The following is a 22,080-nucleotide window of genomic DNA, read 5'->3' as shown; positions in this document are numbered from 1 at the left end:
AAAGAAAACAAAAATGAACGTTAAAACTTCTTTAAAAAATCTGAAAAATAAAAACCAAAAAAACAAACATAGAATGCGAAAAATGGCTTAAATAACCCTGTTTCAATATAAAAATTAAAAAAAAAAAAAAAAAAAAGACACCTCACACCACGATTTGAACTTACAACCTTTAGATAATGACGCCACCCTCTAAGCAACTGAGCTAAGACGACGTTGACAAAATTGGATCGATTTTTTTTATATTTAAACTAAATCATGTTCCAACGTCATTTGCGCATGCGTAGAAGCGAACTTGTCATGAGACGATGGTTTTTGCTACACCCTCCCTGTACAAAACTGATGATTTTAGGGTGAAGGAATTAATGTTTTTGGACAATTTTTCGATATTTGTTGGGCGAAGGTTGGAACTTTAAAATGATACCTATCTGTCGAAAATCCGTGCCCAGTGTCGAAAGTTTTTGCAAGACATACAAACACACATACATACATACATTTTCGCTTTTATATATATATATATATATATATATAGATTATTTCCACAGTCAAACAATGTCGCAGAATCATGACAGTCAACAAACTGGAAGTCCAAGACCTGAGTTTCGGTCTCATTTGAGCTCATCAGTTGAACACATTCAAACTCTGGATTCGATACCCGAGTCTCTTGCATGCAAGGTGAGTACTCTGCCTCTTGAGCAACCACGCCACACACAGTCTATTAACTACAGATCAAGCAAACCGCTGCAAAATATGACTATGGAATAAACCTACTTCGTCTCAAACAAGGGGTGTGACCATCCAATCAACAAGAACCCAAGCCGATGTCTCAAGTCTTGGACTTCCGGTTTGTTAACTGTCATGGCTTTTGTAAGCTGCAACGTTGTTTGACTGTGGACCTAATTATAATTTCTTACATTCTGGGGGGGGGAAAAAAAAAAAAAAAAAAAAAATATATATATATATAGAGAGAGAGAGAGATATATATAGGGTGTCCGTAAAGTTACTATACAGTCTTATTGTTTTATTGTATTATATTTGTATTAATAGTTAATATTGATTTTTTTTTACAGGTTTATTTAATCAAGCATAGTAACTTGTAAGACTGTATAGTAACTTTACGGACACCCTGTATGTATGTATGTATATATATATATATATATATTTAAAATTGAACAAAAGGTCAGAAAAACATTGGTACCGCCGGTTTTAAGCCTAACATAAAGGGGATCAGTTAATGGTAAATCGTAAATAATGTTAGCCTCTCGTCAGACATGTTAAATAAATATTAAGCTCTTATATCGAAAATTTTTTTTTTTTTTTCTTTGTAATCGCGCACTTTGTTGGAATTCTTTCCCAAAAAACAGTAAACAAATACACACACACGTGTCCTTTTACACTTTATTTTTTTCCTTGTTCCGGCTTTCATAATCATTATGAAACTTTATAAACTTTCTCTAACTGTTCAAAACTTTTTCATGCAAATATTATTCAGTTCATCTTTATAGTGTTTTTTTAATGCATTAATCTGCAAAATCTATTGCATATTTTGCAAACCTCTTTCCTCTGATTAAAAGAATTGCATTTTTCAAAATTTCACAAAATAAGGATTTTTAAGTTATTTGTACTCTTTGTTCGATAATTAAAAATTCTGTATACCTTCTTTACAGGTTTTTAATGTCTTTTTTGAAAATTTGAATTAATTTTCAATAAAATTTTTCTATTTTATATATATATATATATATATATATATATATATATATATATAAAAAAGTGAAATTGTTTATGTGTGTATCTAGGTATGTACATTTCCCGACCAAACTATTGTCAATTTTCAGTCTACAGACTCTGGATTTGACATAAGAGGTATCAAGATTTGGGATAGTCTTTAATTGGTTTTTGGCCAGAAATTTGGCTGTCAACGGGTTAAAGTTCAACGATTTGACCTTTGAAAACTCTACCAAACTCCTCCGCCAATTTTGGGTGTAAACACTTGAAATTTTTAGATGTAGGCTACTTGGACATGGATCAAACATTTTAATTTGATTTGAGCCCAAAACAATGAATGTTAAGGGGTCAAAATTGGGGTCAAAGTTAAAAAAAAATTGATCCCGGCGGTCTCTACCAAATTACTTAGCCAATTTTTGGTCTAAACATTTGCAATTTTACATAAATTGTATTCACACATAGGGTAAGCTTTTTAATCTGTTTTTGGCCGAAAATTTGGCTGCCAAGGGGTCAAAGTTCAAAAGATTTAACTTTTGTGGTCTTTATCAAACAATTCAGCCAATTTTGGGTCTAATCATTTGAAATTTTACATAAAGAGTATTTAGAGACATGCAGCAAGCTTTATCAGTTTTGGGGTGAAAATTTGGCTGACAAGAGGAAGTTTTGTATGCCTCCCTACACTGACTTAGTCCACAATATCCTGTCTATATTGCACTGTAGAGAATCTACTATTGATTTTATAAAATGATCCATAAATAATGGTTTCACTTAAAGTTTAAAATGCAAAAGTCAAATATTACGCTGTGCCCTACACCTAAACGCAGATTCCATGAACGAAGCTTCTTTCTTAGAACTGCTCGCCTGTGGAACTCTATTCCATTTGCTTGCTTTCCAGCTGACTACAATTTGATTGTCTTCAAGTCCAATGTGAACAAGTTCTTATTGAACCGTCCCCCTAAGTAATCCAAATTATAAAAATTCCCACTAATGTTTACTACGCTAAAATCACAATGACTAATGTATACTCATTAACCCTTATCCTTGAGTGGCCTTTGGGCCTGGATAAATAGTGACCGCTATGTAAGAAAAAAAAAAAAAAAATTTGTGCTCTAAACAGAAACATTTCAAACACTCCCATCTTATCAAAGGACCAGGTGTTGATTTTATACTGAATTTTCTTTTTCTAAATCTATTTTTGTAATCGTTTTTTTTTTTTTTCCTTTTTACAAGGGAATTGCCACTTATAAAGGCCCAGAGGACACTCGAGGATAAGGGTTAAAGAGTGTACGGTGGTCAAAAAGACAATATCATAGTAATCATTAGAAGTGTAAATTTGGTAAAATTGGATTACTTAAGGGGAACGGTTCATCAAGAACTTGTTCACATTGGACTTGGAAATGGCCATATTGTAGTCAGCTGGAAAGCAGGCAAACGGAAGGTGTGAAATTCTAAGAAAGAAGCTTTGTTCATGGAATCTACATTTAGGTTTAAGCACAGATAAAGGGTGGGGGAAATTATTGATAGTGTTTTCAGCCAAACGAGTGTTTCTTGTGAATGTTTGGCGAGGAGTGACCATGGATTGGAGCTCAGACGAGCACCTGCCATGAAAATAACAATAAAACAGAGACAGGCTCGCAACGTCTCTTCTGTGAGAAAGAGGTTACAGGGAAGAGAAAAGGGCACCCCGCCACTAGGCTACAAAGTCTATTCTGAACTCTGTCGAGGCAAGACAAGGTCTTCCTAGCAGCTCCTGACCAGAATTTCGTTAAAAATATAAGATATTTATTTTTTTAAGTAGAAATAAAAAAAGCTAACCCATTAAATTAATAACGTCTAAAAATATACAATAAGTTAATTGTTTGTCCATATTTATAGTGAAGACAAATTGTTACAAAGATACAAAGTTATCTCCCTTGAAGTCTACCCACGGCATTACGTATGGTATTTAATTATCTCATGGCCGTATGTTAACAACAGTTGGAAAGTGAGATTGAAGAACCAGCGCCCTAAAGGAGGAGCAGTCTAGCCTACAAAAAGTTGCCTTAGGTCTCTCTACTGGGAAATGTTAATAGGGCTGCTCATGCATTTTTTCTTTATAGGCCAAAGTGCACTATCTAATCTCCTAGCATAGAGATAAATAAAACTACTTGTACTTGGTCTTTTGGTTAGTAGAAAAGTTTAGTATCTGTTTTAGTATTGCACTTCATCTTTTCTATCCTCAATCAGTAAATGAGAAAATCCTCAAGTGAGGCAATTTTTATGGGTATTTTTTCCAAATCCAGGATGCCATTTTTTGGGGAGCTGGATTTTCTCAACATTAAAGACCAACATTGTTGGTAACGCTGCCCTCATAGGAAAGCGAGTAAATGGGTACACATTATAAGAACTGTACAAGCATCGGGTTTGAACTTGACTCTCCTCCTTTTGAGACTGCATCTAATATTGATCTTATAAGATTTCACTTGTGTTGACATGTCATTCCCTCATACACACACCTGTATCATTTTTTTTCCCCCTTTTCTTTGTTCAACAGAACAAAAAGGGGCTGAAAAAATAAATACTAATGATGGAACAATTAATTAGAATCAGAAAAATCTGAACGTTTTGGGATATCGGAATTGGAAAAAATTTGTGTATTTTCTGATGCCAAAAACGATTCCTTTATTTTTTTAAATTTGATTTTGTTTAAAACAATCTCCCATTGTTGGTAGTAATAATAAAATAAATATTTATTGATTTTTAAATTACCAATAAAACTAAAATCTACCCCCCAAGTTTGTTTTTATGTTTGAGAAAATATATCTACATTTAACATGTTTTTACAGCAATTGGGAAAAAATAACAATTCTATAGTTAAATATTTAGAGATTTATAAAGAATTGGAATTCTGAATTAAGTACAAAATCTGTAATTGTATTGGAATCGTCCCATCATTAATAAATATACAACAAATAAATATTTGCAAAGGCCAGATGAGTTACTCTTCTACCTACATTGGCAATTTTTTTTTTTTTTTAAATATTTTAACTTATTTTAAAGCGTTTTTACTTCAATAAAAAAAGGTATGTCTAAGTTGTTTTTTTTTTAATGGAAATCTCTCCAGTCAAGGCATGAAGTCAGTTGATGTAAGAAGCTAAAAAAATTAACTTCACTATCAAAAACTAACCAACAATAAGTGTTAGATGGATAGATTATAACTAAGAAAATAGCAATTCTTCTCCCTTTGTCAGAAACATTGGAATGTGAAAAGTAAAGGACAAAGTGACACGAGAGTTACGAGGCTGCCGAAAGTAAAGTTAAAAAATAAAGCGACAAGTTGGTGGCACATGGAACCTCGATCATCACTCTAAAATGGAAAATCAACAAGCACAGCTAAATAACGTCACTAATCCTGCGACAATCTAACGTTGGGTCAAACTTTATACTTTTGTTATCACTATGTTTAATTTTTAAATTTGGAACAATTATTGAGCATCCACATGCCATCAAATAGCAGCCACTATTTTTTCATTTTAACTTAGTAGACTTGAACATACTTTTTTTTTTTTTTTTTTTTTTTTATTAAACTAAAGTAAATGCTTTAAAAAAATTAAAACACAAAACTGATCCAGGTAGGTAGAAGATTAACTTATCTTGCCTTAAATAATATATTTTATTTTTTTTTTGTATCTCTTTTCGGTTCCGTTGAAAATTATAACGCCATGCTAAATTAAGAATTATTAAATTTCTACTGCATTAAGTTCTTACTGTTTGGAAATTTGGTTTGATCTTGATGCATATTAGGGTGCATTTAGAGATTAAGAACAACTTTCATTGTCTTCAGTGAAAAATCCTTCATAAAAATCGCTCATTTTTTTTTTATCAAATTGATTGATTGCCTTCCCTAGTTAGGTATACTCCAAACCCATAAGTGCACCGAAAGGAAGCTTCATATATGCCTCCTGCAGTGACTTAGTCCACAATACATTAGTCTACATTGCACTGTAGAGAACCTACTGTTGATTTTATAACATTATCTGAAAATAATGGTTTGAATTATAGTTTCAAAGTTTCAAATGCAAAAGTCAAGTATCAGGATTCAATTGTGTTCTAAAAAGAAACATTCATTTCAAACACGTCTCTGCCTTATAAAAGAACCTACTGTTGATTTTATACAGTGGGTCTTTCTGCTTGTGCAGTGATAAAGCTTCTCAAATGCACTTGTGTGATGTTAGGTAGTATAAAAGGTGTTATCTTTATAGACTTCCTTCTTTAATCGGATTTTTTGCGATTATGGATTTTTTATATTTATCAGATACATTCTGATACAAAACCTATGCAAGAACATCCCCAGACACCTCAAATACCTTTGTGTGAAATTTTTAAAAAATCAGCCTAGCTGTTTCCAATTCCATAGACAACAAACACACAAAGTTCCTTTTATATAATGGTAGATTCTCTAACTTTTTATATTTCTATAAATTATTTCTCTTGTAGATGTTAGAGTGCCGAGTGATTTATGTTGGCTTAAACTTGTTGGCCCGCAACTTGATATAAATGCTTGTCATGCTACTGATAATAAATAATGATAAAATATGATTCTGTTATCTAATCATTTGATAACAGTATGAAGGACGAGATGTTGGATTCTCCTATTGTTATTGTTTCTTTATTCGTTAGGCACGTAGATCACCAGGCTGAGCGACATCATGAAGGTCACATACTCCTTTCCGTGAACTCCCTGAGTCGGTAGTTACTATGTCATGGGCATTGAGGATGGGGAGCAAATGTGAACTCTTGAACAATCTGTTAGTATGTTATTGGCCATTTTATTAGTCTGCACGTCTTGCAGAATGCGTCTGTTATCCGATTATTTTGAAGACCCAGTATTTGAGCTGTTCTTTTTATACGTCTAGAAATCGCCAGTCTAGGAAGCAGGAAACAGAGGGAATTCCAAATTTAAGAAGCCCAAGGAAAGAAACGAAGAGAGTAAAACTTTCCAACATCTAGGGACCTCTACAATGAAGGGGTGAGACTTTGCTACTTGTCGGATTAGTTAGGGGTATTTACTTAAGCTTTATCCTCTGAATGCAACTCCATAGTCTTTCATGACTGAAGGATACTAGTGCTGATTATAAATTTAATATTTCCTGAATGTCAGTCGCTTGTAGCCTCCAAGACTATGCCATTTTGGGTAGGGTGGGTCATAATTATAATTAGTCTTCAGACAATTAATCAAAATCAGAAAAATCAGAACTTTTTGTGAAATCGGAAAAATTTGTGCCTATTTTCCAATGCCCAAAACGATTCCTTTATCTGTTATTGGATTTTGTTTAAAACAATCTTCCAATGCTACAATCTTCAAAGGAATAAAATTTAAAAAAAAAATAGTAATAATAAAATAAATATTTATTGATTTTTAAATTATCAGTAAAGCTAATCTATAGATCATCCCCACAAAAGAGTATAGTTTATATTTGAGAAAATATATGCACATTTAACATGTTTTTACTGAAATCTGGGGGAAAAAATAATTTTATAGTTAAATATTTAGAGATTTATAAAGAGTCGGCATCAGGAATTTAGTATGGAATCGGTAATTGTATCAGAATCAGGAAAAATATTGGAATCATCTCATCACTAATTATAATACTGCTACTATTAATTATTACTCTCATCATATTTGGTTTAGCATCCCTTTTACATGCTAACATGTGTTAGAGTTTTAAGTTGGTTGGTTGTTTTTGTTTTACGACATATTAACCCTTTTCGGGTTATTTAATGCCGAATCCAAAGATTTTGAAGAAAAATTTTTCTAATAGAATATATTTATTGTTTTCAAGTCGGTTTCTATTTAACCCATAGTTGGGACCCTAACAGGTACTACCACTCCGGGTCAGAGTGGACCTGGAAGCAATGGTAATTAAAGGGTGGCTCCACAATCCCCAAAGTCCACAAGCTGGGGCCTCACCACTGGATATAGTTTAAGGTCATATCCAGAACCTCCATTGTGGGACTTTTACCCTCTGCAGGGGGGCAGTCGGCGTATTCTAATGCCCCACCAACAGGGCCAGATTTTTAAGAAATTAACTTCTAAACTAATCTATCTCTGGCCACATATTTATCCCTCTTTCTCTTCATTTTTGTCACTTCCTCCCACGTTCTATTTGACCTTCCCCTGTCAACTGACCCTGCTTTCTCAACTGTTATACATCTATTAGTTCAAGCATTCTCATCCATTCTTTCAAATGGTCATGCACACACCTCCCTATACTAACCAGATTTTATCTTCCGAGCTCATCAGAACTAAGGTATGTCTTTAAGATTTGCATTACACAGCCGTTCTCGTATCATTCTTGTAACGTTTCTTTCCATGTAATGTGTGTTCTCTGTCCTCACTAGGCATATTCCACTTCCATACGTCATCATTAGGGCTATGACAAGAAAACATTCTTATTGTTTTGGATCTCGAGTATATATCCAACACAGTAAGACACAGTTAATCAATCGAGAACAACATTACTATCTAAAAATATATAAGACTAGCATTTCAGCCTGGCGTTGCCCGGGTGTTTGGAGATGTATGTTGAGAAAAAAAAAAAAAAAAAAAAAAACGGTCTATTTTTTTTTTACTTGACCCCTATTATGACCCCATAACATTTGTTTTGGGCTCAAATCAAGTTATTAAGTTAGATCCATGTCCAAGGAACTTATATCTAAAATTTCAAGTGTTTAGCCCAAAATTGGCGGAGGAGTTTGGTAGAGTTCTCAAAGGTCAAATTGTTGAACTTTGACCCCTTAACAGCCAAATTTCTGTCCGAAAACGGATTACAAAGATTTTCCCAAATCTTAGTACCCTGTATATCAAATTTCGAGCCTGTAGACTGAAAATTGACAGAGTTATTGCGTAGGAAAATGTACACAGACACACACACATTCACTTTTATATATATAATAGATATAAATGATATATACTTGTGTGTCAAAATAATAAAAAGAATATTCTCTTGTCATAACCCTAGCCATCATCACACTGCGTACACATGCCTGACTCTTCCCTTGGTCAACAGTGGTAACATATTTTCAAAAGCAATCAATTAGAGGAATCGTTTTTGGTCCTGAACAAAGGAGGGATTGGACCTAGTAATTGACTCCTGTCCATCGGTTCGTTTGCTTGCATTTTTCTCAATAACCACATCTTGGATTTTTTAAAAATTTTGAACAAATATTAGTCATGCTGAAAGTAAATTTTTACCAGAACAGATTTTCTGGGATAACTCTGGTTGCGTCATCACCCCCCCCCCTCTTCCCAGGGGGGGGGGGCATTATAGGGGTAAAATTGCTTCCAAATCGTTCATCCGTTCATTTATTGACACTTTTCTCAATAATCACGCCTTGGATTTTTGAAAAAAATTTTCACTCATGGAGGGGGGAGCCATCATGCTTGGTTTGTTCAGTTGGAAAAGTCAAATTCTTGTAAGTTAGACATGTTTTTCATCTTTTTAACTTATATCAACACCTGCGTCTAGTTTATTTTGTCTAGGGAGCTGAACTTTGACCTTTATTTCCTGACTTGCTGTGTAACTGAGTATATTTCATTTACTGTAAATGCACCTAACTAAAATACTCAATGTATACTAGCTCACTCAATCTATACTTGCCAGTGTAGGACCATTATATATTCTCGTAGTGAAATTTCCAAGCAGTCCTTTTGTCTTCTACACTTGTTCAGCTTATGACATACATTTATAATTATATATGCACACATTTTACATCCATTCAGAGTACATAACTGAAATCAATAGTGCACTTGCTTGGATGCATGTCTAGTGATCGCTGAAAGTAGTCTCAGAAGATATGTAGTATAACAACCTTGACTCTGATGAACTAAAATGTTACAGCATTAAGTATGTACTTAAACTGCATGAAAAGATCTATCAAAAAAAAAAAAAAAAAAAAAAATCGTAATGCACTTGTGCAACTAATTTAGGAGCAAAATAGAAAGAATTTGGTTCTCGTCCAGAATTCCTCACTATATTTTTTCCCTTGAACTGCTAGACTTTGGAATTCCCTCCCTGCATGTGCATGCAGAAAATTAAATGTAAGGAGAACAGACATCTTGTTACTCAACTCCCCACAATCCTCTGTTAGATGTAATCCTAAATAGTAGTCCCTTATGTCTGAGTAGTAGTACACCTTGTTTAGGGGTGAAAAAAGTAACACATACATACACTTTTATTATTTATTCGAGGGTAAACAGTTACATTTGGTCGCTACAAACAGCCATCTGTTTCAGTCAATGAGACTTTGTCAGGTGACCCTGAACCATTCGATGCCATAGAAAAAAAAGGCCTTTTTTTTCTATGGTGGTGAATGGTTCAGGGTCGCATGTTTGTAGCGACCAAATGTAACTGTTTACCCTTGAATAAATAAAAAGTATTTTGCTCTTGTTATCGAGCACTATCTAACAACCTCATATTCATTAGTCCCTACTTTTGAACATCTCAAACCTGAATTATATATATATATATATATATATATAAACAAAAATAAAGGCCTGTATGATGTGCATATCCGTAACTGAACAAAAACATTATAAAAATCATGTAAATTAGTTTTATTTTTAATTAAGAAAATCAAATAATATGAGCAGCAACTATCGTGGTAGCCATTTTGAAAATAATCTCAAGAAACAAGGAAGATAACTCAACCATAATTTAGACTTGCAAGATTTTTGTTGTAATGCCTATGAATTCCCATTAATCGCTTAAAAAGGATTTTCTTTATAAAAATAGGACTACTTGATATATTTACGTGATTTTTGGAATATGATATTTTCGTTCCATTGCAGGTACATGCACCATACAGATTTTTCTTTTTGTTTTTTAATATAGGGAGAATTCTGGACAAGAACCAACAATTTTATTAGTTGGACTAGAACCAGTACTTTTTAGGTTTTAGAATAATTGGCTTTGTGGTTGTTAACAATAGTATCACCATAATTATCTTTGAAAGAGTTCAGGTTTTGGGATTGGTACTCTAATAGAAATAAATCCAGTACCTCTAACGCGCAACCCAGACTTCTGTAATATATGTAACTAATTTAATATGATCATGATCTTTGTATCATTTAAAAGAAACTTCAAATAAACTAGAATTTTTAAAAGTTTTTTTCAGTGTATGAAAATAATGAATCTGAAACTAAAATCATCTTTACATTATCTCTGCCTTAAAACAATGTTCCTCTCGTATTGATCATTTTAAAAGCATAACGACACGTGTTTAATAAATCTAGCAAAAATTAAGTAATGGTCAGATTTTCATGAAATTTTTTTATCCTTACTCATTTATAAAAGCAGTTTTCCTTAAATATGTGAGGGGAAATATTTCATGTTATAAAAACTAAAAATAAATTTGGGTTGATAAAAATTTGCAACATTTTTATGAAGCTGAAGAGTAAACTAAAAAGAAAAAAAAAAAAGAATCATATGTACATATACATTTTATAAATATTATATATATATATATATATATATATATTATATAAACCCATTATTTACTACAAGTTTAAATCCTTTAAAGTTACATGAATATCGGATCTGATGAAAGTAGCTGTGCTTCTCCCAAATTCCCCCATATTAAAAAAAACAAAGATATAATGGACATATCCGTGATAGAAAAGAAATATCATACATCAATAATCACAAATTGATCAAGTAGTTTTATTTTTAAATAAGAAAATCAAATTTTGTGGCTAAACGAACAGATATGATATCGCATCATACAGAACACAAGGAAAACGACGCTAAATAATTCAAATTTGCAAGATTTTCAAAAAAAAAAAAAAAAAAAAAAAAACTTTGACAAATTTATGCGATTTTTGGAATAGGATATTTTCATTCTGCTACGAGTATGTAGATCATAGATTTTTCCGTGCTTTTTCTGTGTTAAGATATAGTTGAAAGGTCGATTTTTAAAAATATGTTGCTTTAAGCAAAAGCAACAGTACTTATGTCGAAAATAGTAATATATTAAAAAATACAAAAATTCATTAAGTAGAAAATTAGGTGCTGTTTTACAATTTGTCATTGTTCTGAGGGAGACAACTTATTACGAGATTCATTCATTTTTTTTCATCTCATAATTTCGGATGCTAATAATTCTGTCACCAAGTTTTTATGAGCAGTTTACAGAAACATACTTTTGTTTTTATTTTTGAGGAGTGTGTATTCAATTCTAGAACTTGCATAGTTTTTTTTTTTTTTTACAGGTGCGTCTGCAGTTTAATTAACCGTTTTTCCGTAAGTAACGCGCTGACATTAACCGAAAAGGAGAACCGTTCAATATTTCACAAAAATTGTTTACATTGGAAGGGAGGCGGTGGAGGTAATGCAAACAGAATTTTTGGGAAATATTAAACGGTTCTTCTGCTCTGTTAATGCCGGCATGTTACTTACGGAAAAACGGTTAATTAAACTGCAAAAGCACCTGTTAAAACTATACAAATTCTATAATTGAATACTCCGTTCTAAACCCCTCGTGAAAACTTACTGACAGCATTATTAGCGTCCTAAATTGAGATGAAAAAAAATTGAACGAATCTAAGTAAAAGAGAATTGTCTCTCTCAGAACAATGAGACTGTAAAACAGCGCCGAAAATTTATACTTAAAGGTAATTTTTACGGAAAATTGGGGTGGGGGATGGTATTTTCCTAGATGTTAAGACCTTGAAGATTGCGAATACAGAGGGACATATATTCCTTTTCACTACTTTAATGGCGATGTTTTGTTTTAGTCGATAGCGATAGACTTTTTGTTTTTCACTAAAACACAATAGCTGTTGTTCTACTCCGTGAATTTTCGTAATTTTTAGATATAAGTATTTTCGACATAAGTATTGTTGTTTTGGCTTAAAACCATATATAAAAAAAAATCGATCTGTCAACTCCATCTTAAGTACCGATTTTTCTTTATATTTGTTTTTTAATATACGGAGGTTCTGGATAAGCGCTGAAGTAGGTGTATCAGAATTTTGGGGGAATTTTTGACACCCCTAACAGAAAACTGTGAATAAAATATAAAAAACTTGTGGCTTGTTTATTTTCTCTATGGAGTATACTTCCAAAATAAACTATTAAAGTTGTTTAAAAATAATAGAAATATTACTTTTTATTTTTTTAAAAAACAGTGTTTACAAAGTACTGGTGCACGTTCAACCATCCATTTTTTTTTACATATGAAATCAATTGAATTTTACAAGTTAAATTTTTTTCAATTTTTAAACTTTAAAAATCTATCAAAATTTTTCTATTGGTTCAATTTTTAGGATATTTTCAGGGTCAATGTGAAATTTTATGCTATTTCCAATAAACTGAACATAATATTTTAAACATTTTTCTTTTTAAATTCACTCGATAAAGTAGAAATAAAATATAATCAAAAACTTGCGTATTTCATTAAGAGAATTAAAAAAAAAATCAGTCGACTGGAATTTTTGTTTAACGGAAGAAACTTATAAGTGAATGTGTGCTTTTTTTCAACTACAGAGGCCTAAAAATACTAATTTTGGTTAACAGCATGCAATAAAAAGGCATTCATTCTGGCGTTTATAAATCACCGTAAGATAATCGCGAAAAAAAAAATCAGATTTTTCTCCCTTTATTTGAACAGTTAATAAATCTGAGTTTCTGTTTTTTTTTTTTTATCCTTGTTTAAAAAAGTATTTTATTTAAAAAGGACATGGAATATAAGTATAAATATGGATAAATTCTTAACAATGAATAATGGAAGTACACATTAAATAGAATTTTTTATAGGTAAGTGATTTTTTGGAATTTATATATATTTTTATAATCAAAGTAAAATTTCGTTGATTTTCTTTAAATCATTTTTTAAAGAAAACCGATTTAAAAAACAAATATTGCATAATTTGCTATTAAACTTGACATTTTTTAAAAATTTGGTCTTTGCGCCTTTAATTGAAAAAATAAAAAATAGGGTTTGAATTACATTTTTCAAGTAGTTATAAGCTTCGAAAGATAGTAAGTTGATTTATTCGAGTTCATATACGGCATTTTAATGGCCGAATCTGATACACCTAGCGCCGAAGCAGCTATTTTTGTTCACATTACTATCTGAACAAAGATGGCTACTCTCTTTAGATCTGATACTTACGGAACTTTAAATGCTCAAAACACTGAATATTTAAATTTATTATACAAATCATTTGCAAGTAGGTAGGTAAAGCAAATTTAAAAAAAAAAAAAAAAAAAATTTTTTTTTTTTTTTTTTTACTAATTTCCTGATCGTATTTAATAATTACATTAAATTTTGCTTTTATTTAAGTTACATTTAGGTGCGAGATTTTGTCCACTTTATTTATAAGGAAATGACCCAACCTCGTGAAATTTTGAGAGAGAGAGGGAGAGAGGCAGAGACAGAAAAGAGAGAGAGAGGGGCGTACTATTGATATCACATGCTTGGTGGTCGATAGTAAACGAAATAGCTTTTTTATTATTTCAATAATAAAAAAAAAATTATAGATAAAATGATTTCCACCAAAAAATGCTTTCACTGTAAAAAAAAAAAAAAAAAAAAAAAAAAAAATCTAAACGGTACTTATGTAAAATCCCATTTTTAACATTGCGTTCTGTAACTACTCTGTACTTTCACTTAACGATTTAAGAAACGAAAGATACCGTAAATATTAAATTTTACTTGAAAATCCGAATTCTTACCCCGAATTTCATCTAAATCTGTACGATGTACGTTTTCGTGATGAAATGAAAATATATTCCAAAAATTATGAAGTTGATAAAGTAATTTTATTTTAAACTAAGATCAACTTTTATGAATAGCCAAGGCGGAACTGTCTGGCCCCATCATCTTGTAAACAAAGAAACAAAGAGATAACTCAACAATTCAAACCTGCAAGATTTGTTGTATTACCCACAAATTGTCATTAATCGCTAAAAAAATTATTTTCTTTATAAAAAAAAAACTAATTGATTAATTTATGTGATTTTTGGAATATATTTTCACTTCCCCACGAGTACCTATACAGATTTTTTGTTATTTATTTTTTAAATTATTTATAGTTAGGAGTAATTTTTACGGAAAATTGGGGGGAATGGTATTTTCCTTAGATGTTAACAGCTTAAAGATTGCGAATATAGGGGGAACATACTTATCTCCCTTTTCACTACTTTAATGGCGATTATTATTATTATTTTTTTTTTTTTTACTAAAAACAATAGTTGTTCTACTCCATGGATTTTCGTAATTTTTAGATATATTATTTTCAACATGACAAGTAAGTATTGTTGTTTTGGCTCCAAACCATATATTATTAAAAAAAAAAAAAACTTAATCTGTCAACTCCTAGGTGTGTCAGAAATTTCGTGAAAAATATTGAATAATTCCACCCCGTCTTTCTAAGCTTATAACTAGGTGTATCAGAATTTTTGTAGGAATTTTTGACACCCCTAACACGAAACTGCGAATAAAATATAAAAATCTCGTAATTTCTTTGTTAAAAGTGGGTTATTTATTTTCTTTATGGATTATACTTCCAAAATAGACTATTAAAGTTGTTTTAAAAGTAATAGAAATATTTTTTTTTTTTTAAAACAGTAATGAATTTTCCGAACTCAATATTTTTCAATTTTTAAACTTTAAAAATCTATCAAAATTTTCCTATTGATTCTATTTTTACGATATTTTCAGGGTCAATGTGAAATTTTATGTTCTTTCCAATAAACCGAATATAATATTTTAGAGAAACGTTTTTTTTTAAATTCACGCCCCCCCCCATTTTCAAGTTTCTATTAAAAAGTAAATAATTGATTTATGTTTAATAGTTTTATATATCACAAATTGAAGAGAAAAGGTCAATAAATAATATATTCAAATTTAAAACAAACAAAAAAAACCGTTTTTTAGAAATTTACCTGTAAAGTCCGAAGTTTAAAACCTTTTTAAAAAAAAACAAAAACACATTGTTGTTTTTTTTTTTTTTTTTTAATGAAACCTTGGTCCTTGCTCCTTTAATTGAAAAAAAAATAAGGGCTTGAATTACATTTTTCGAGGAGTTATAAGCTTGGAAAGATGGGGTGGAATTATTCACTATTTTCACGAAATTTCTGATACACCTAGCTTATAACTCCTTGAAAAATGCAATTCAAGCCCTAATTTTTTTTTTTTTTTTCAATTAAAGGAGCAAGGACCAAGGTTTCATTACAGAAAAAAAAAAAGTGTTTTTTTTTTTTGAAAAGGTTTTAAACTTCGGACTTTACAGGTAAATTTCTAAAAAACACTACTGTTTTTTTGTTTTAAATTTGAATATATTTTTTGTTGATCTTTTATCTTCAATTTGTGATATATAACACTTTGGTGAGTAAATTAATTATTTACTTTTTAATAGACATTTCAAAATGAGAGGCGTGAATTATTCGACCCCCTGTCTTTCCAAGCTTATAACTACTCGAAAAACGTAATTCAAGCTCTAATTTTTTTTCAATTAAAAAGGAGCAGGGACCAACGTTTCATTAAAAAAAAAAAAAACAATAGAAAAAATAAACGTGGTTTAAAAAAAAAAAAAAAAGGTTTTAAACTTCGAACTTTACAAGTAAAATTCTAAAAAACACTACTTTTTTGTTTTAAATTTGAATATATTATTTATTGACCTTTTCTCTTCAATTTGTGATATATAAAACTTTGGTGAGTAAATTATTTACTTTTTAATAGACACTTGAAAATGGGGGAGGGTGCGTGAATTAAAAAAAAAACAAAAACGTTTGTCTAAAATATTATATTCGGTTTATTGGAAAGAGCATAAAATTTCACATTGACCCTGAAAATATCGTAAAAATAGAATCGATAGAAAAATTTTGATAGATTTTTAAAGTTTAAAAATTGAAAAATATTGAGTTCGTAAAATTCATTACTGTTTTTTTTTTAAATAAAAGGAAATATTTCTATTACTTTTAAAACAGTTTATTTTGGAAGTATAATCCATAAAGAAAATAAACAACCCACTTTTAAAAGAGAAATTACGAGTTTTTTATATTTTATTCCCAGTTTCGTGTTAGGGGTGTCAAAAATTCCTACAAAAATTCTGATCAACTCCATCTTAACAAGCACAGATTTTTATTCATATTTGTTTTTTTGTTTTTTTTTTTAATATAGGGGGAATTCTGGATAATCGCCAAAACAGCTATTAGGGGGAAATTCGGGACAAGGACTGAAAATCCTTTCTGAAAAATAACATGGTCCGACGTCCATATTCTGCATAAGTACTAACAAAAAAATAGAATCCCAAAATCGAGAGGAACAACATTGTCAACAAAACGAAACAAAAAGAGACAATGGCGATTATCATTTTATTAGAGAAATACCAAGAATCGTTTATGGTAAAGTGAAACTTAAAAAATAACCCTACTTTGAGGTGAAGTTTTAATTAACAACAAAACTGAAACACTAAACTCGTTTGTACGCTCAACAATAACAAAATCGAACGAATTCACTGTATTGCACAAAGGTTTGGATTAATAATAATAATAAAAAAGGCACTTCTGCATAAGAGTTACATGAGGCAAATGTTTATATTTTAGTTTCAAGAACCGCCGACAGATGTCGCTTATCAGGGGTCGATAACTTTTCCTTTTCTAAAAGTTAGTGCAAATCAAAATTATATTTTTTATACTCACGCAGAGAGTGATCCGTGCTGAAATAACATTTAAAAAGCCATTCTTAACATGAGGAGGGGAGGGTGCTTTCTACCTATTCTGTACTTTAACCATACAATTGAATAAACAAAACATAAAACTTTAATTAAATGTGGAAATACGCTTTAAAAAATAGAGCGGATCACTCTCTGCATTAGCACCATATTTTTATACAATCTTTCTGTACAAAAAAATAAATAAAAATTCTTAAACCTCTATAAATGTTTTATGTTTTTTTAAATTATATTTTGTTTCATTTTTATTCGACCTTACTGAAAAAACACATTTTTATATTTTCAGTTATGAATCACTCATTGAAAAAAATATATTAATACATTAAAATTATATTTTGATACTTTTTTCATACAATAAATGTTTCGGTTTTTATATATTTTTGTGTTATTTATTTCGTTATTATATATTTTTTGCGTTAAACACTTGTTTATTTTTGAGATTCATATAATGGCCGCTTGATGGCAGTTATCCTAAGAACAGGGGTCGATAACTCGTCTTTGATGCTAATATGTAATTGTCATACAGAAGTGCCAAAATAAATACATAAATAAAGCGTACTTATGCAGTCACGGACCGTGCTGAAATAATACAGTTATTTCGCAAGCCTGTACTTTCACCTTAAAATTTAATAAACAAAAGATGTCATAAAAATTGAGCTTAATTTGAAAATCCGGGTTTGTATTACTGTACACTATTCGAAAAAGTTGTCAAAAAAACAAATATATAACAAATAAATGTTATCAAAGGCAAGATAAGTTACTTTTCTACCTAACTGGATATATTTTTCGTGTTTTTATTCAATGTAACATTTATTCAGCTCGAAAAACATACAGTTTACCGATGTATTGGAAAATTCAAGATGGCGTCTCACATCCTCTTTAACACCGTAAGTTTGGGAAAAGGTGTTATAAATAAAAAACTATACAAAATACTATTAAAAACCCGCCGAATATATGTCAGCCTATGTCACGGTAACATATATTGAGCGAGTTTTTAACAGTATTTTAACCGGTTTTTTATTTATAACACCTTTTCCCAAACTTACCGTGTTAAAGAGAGAATCAGACGCCATCTTGAATTTTCCAATACATCGGTAAACACTGTATGTTTTTCGAGCTGAATAAATATGTTACATTGAATAAAAACACGAAAAATATATCCAGTTTGGTAGAAAAGTAACTTATCTTGCCTTTGATAACATTTATTTGTTATATATTTGTTTTTTGACAACTTTTTCGAATCTATGTGTACAGTAATACAAACCCGAAAATCCTATCCAAAAAGGAAAAAAAAAAAAAAAAAAAAAAAAAAAAAAGTAAATTTTGGTACCTGTGCCGTGGTAGGTGTGCACTTATTGAACCGTGCTGACTGCTGCTGAAATAACGTTATTTCGAAAGCCATTCTTAACATGGGAGAGTAGGGTGTTTTGTAACTATTCTGTACTTCCAGTTAACAAATTAATAAAATAAAAATATTGTTAAACTTTTATTTATCTTGAAAATACTATTTAAAAATAGCACGGTTCAACAAGTGCACAAGCACCAAATTTTTGCTTAAGTATAGAATAGTTACAAAACACCATCCCCTCTCCCCATGTTAAGAACGGCTTTTTAAATAACGTTATTATTTTAGCACGGATCAATAAGTGCACTGCACACTGCACTGCACAAGTGCACATTAAAAAAAATTAATCGTGATAGCAGGTGAAAAATTACCATCTTGTTTAAAGCGGAACGGAAAATTACCTTCCTTTTGAACTATCCCGTGTCTTACGATCGTTTTCATAAAATTCTATTTTAAAATTTTTCTTTAATAAATAATTTTCTACCTTATCGATTTTTATTATTCGGTGTTGTAGTTAAACTAAATATTTACCAAAAAATAACACGGTAACTAATACCAATTTGCCGGTATTAGTGAGCTTGGGTACTTTTTTGAAATAGTTTGTTTACATGAATTTGTTTTAATAAAAAGGTATTAAAACATTTTTTTTTGGGGGGGGGGTATTTCATTAAGAAAAAAGGGTAATGTCCAAAATCAGTGCTCGGAAAAAAAAAATAAATAAATAAAAATCAAGCTACCTGAAGTTGATACGGTTGATTATAGAACGGAATACCGTCGGAACAGAGTCGCTGATAACGTATAACGAAATCCCAAATGCGCAAAGTTCAAACCAAAATTAAAAAAAAGAAACAAAAAAGGCTACACACGCCTAAATTTTTTTCTTTCAGATTAATGAACGCTCCCGGAAACGCGCTGCGTGCGTATAACATCAGGACTGATATGTATTTTGCTGGGGACGGGGGGGGGGGGCACTCGTGTACGTCAGCCAAAAATACTTCTTGTATTTTCAAATAATCAAAGATTTTATTCCAAAAATTTTCTTATGGACCAATCAACTCATCAGAAACTCATTTAATATAGGTGTCTGATGAGTTGTTTAGTCGATCTATACAATTCAACGAAACACGTGTAAGACGTACAATGTGGTATTAGAATAGTTTACTACTCATTACGAAATCATTTTGTTATTAAACAATTATTAGATTCAAATCTTTCGATCTTTTAGTACAGGCGGATTTATTTTTTTAAATTTCAAAGCCATTAACGATATTCTATTCGATAGTTTAAATGCTTCCAAATTACAATTTGGAAGCGTCACGAATTCATTCTTTTCTTTAGACTTTAAAGATTAAAATAGTTACTTTGTTTACGAATAGATTGTAATGCATTCTGGTGGATTTAAATTTCATATCTAAATGATTTTTTATGCGATTTTTAATGGTTTTATTTTACATTCATAACATTCCTTTTTTCGATAAATAATCGACTAATAGGATTTGTTTTTAAATACGAACCACGAAGAGGCAAGACACACAAGTGGTCACAAGACTTTATTAATTATCGACATCTTTTAAAGAATAGTAAAGAAAATATATTTAGTTGCTGACAAAAAAACAAAAAAAAAAAAACAAAAAAAAACACGAAAAGAAGTCTCCAAAATAATATTCGACGATAATTTTACAAACATTCGGTACTTTGTGCAGAGAAGGTACCGTGATGAAATAACGTTATTATTTAGAAAGCCATTCTTAACATCGAAAGGTGATGGTGTTTGTAACTATTCCGTACTTCACGTAGCAATTTAATAAATAAAAGATGCGGTAAAAATTGAATTTAACTTGAAAATACGGTACTATATATAGTAAAATAGCACGGTACCTTCTGTGTAAATAGTGAATATTTAATTCAAGCTCATTTTTAAATTATGCAAAACGTTTTTTCTTTGTCAATGAAATCTAGAAAAATAACTACGTTTAAAGTGGGTGTTTTCATCAAATCTTGCGTAATATTACACCATCTTTTACGGGATTGCCTTTTTTTTTATCTATGATGCAACATATTTATCTAAAAAAATAAATAAAAAGGGGGGGGCAGAAAATAAGATATAAAATGAAATTTAATTCTGTAAAAAGTATGATACCAGTAAAATATGAAGTCTTAAAATAATTGAAAAAATCGAACTGGTTTGTAAATATAAATTAAAACTAAAAAATTGTTTCTTAAATAATAAAGAAATATATATTGAAAAAGATATAAAAGTTGAATTTTATGTATTTTTCCCGACAACCCAGACTTTTTTTTTTTTTTTTTTTTTAAATGGAAATAATATATATGTATAGATTATAATGGCTATAGGAAAAAAATCACCTTTTATTCATAAAAAGCTACATTATTTATTATTCAGCCGGTAAAAAAGGGTATTATCCTAAAAACTAAACAAACAAGGAAAAAAGATCTGCATTATTTTAAATAGCAACAAAATTCTAAGAGAAAGTCAAAACACGTCGTATTACGATGGATAAATAAACGTGGCAATCTTTCTTAATGCTATTAAAGTAGGAATGATTTTACCTTCAACGATCAACGGCTTTATTTCAAGAATTTAAACAAAGCCACAAACTGCCAGCGAGTTATATACAAAAAAAAACAAAACAAAACAAAAAAAAAAGTCGCGTTTTCAAACGATGAGTTTCGGCCGAAAACAGGAATTACTAATAAACCCGTTTTTCAAACAAGGGAGGTAAGTCACCAAACTTCCGACTAGAGGATACATTTCCGGTTCTAGCTTTAAATAATTTTTAATGATTTCTATATACAAACACACACACACACACACACACACACACACACACACACACACACACACACACACACATATATATACGTATATGTATATGTATATATATATATATGTATATATATATATGTATATATATATATGTATATATGTATATGTATATATATATATGTATATATATATATATGTATATATATATGTATATATATATGTATATATATATATGTATATATATATATGTATATATATATGTATATATATATGTATATATATATGTATATATATATGTATATATATATATATATGTATATATATATATATATATATATATATATATATATATATATATATATATAAAATTAAGCAGTCTTGTGTTGCCAGAGCTAACCTGTGTCAACTGCGGGCGGACGTACAAAACAGCAGGTAGTTTGAAGCGGCATTTGATTATACATAGAAGTAACCATCAAGAATGTGCTGCTAGTGGCGCACATGTCTGCA

The 22,080-nt window shown here is 30.4% G+C and overlaps 1 protein-coding gene across 1 annotated transcript in view; it reads right to left on the bottom strand.

The window, feature by feature from the left end:
- LOC145291457 (protein shuttle craft-like) overlaps positions 1-21,547 on the bottom strand; it is a 111,009-nt gene extending 89,462 nt beyond the window's left edge. The window contains exon 1 of the mRNA XM_080137315.1: positions 21,357-21,547. The gene's annotated coding sequence lies outside the window, so the exon portion shown is untranslated. The remainder of the gene's footprint in view (positions 1-21,356) is intronic.
- Positions 21,548-22,080: the final 533 nt, after the last annotated feature.

The sequence above is a fragment of the Euprymna scolopes genome, chromosome 12, assembly GCF_053919585.1.
Source record: "Euprymna scolopes isolate OS-2025 chromosome 12, ASM5391958v1, whole genome shotgun sequence".
In the NCBI taxonomy this organism is placed as follows: domain Eukaryota; kingdom Metazoa; phylum Mollusca; class Cephalopoda; order Sepiida; family Sepiolidae; genus Euprymna; species Euprymna scolopes.
This window is presented reverse-complemented; position numbering and strand designations above follow the sequence as displayed.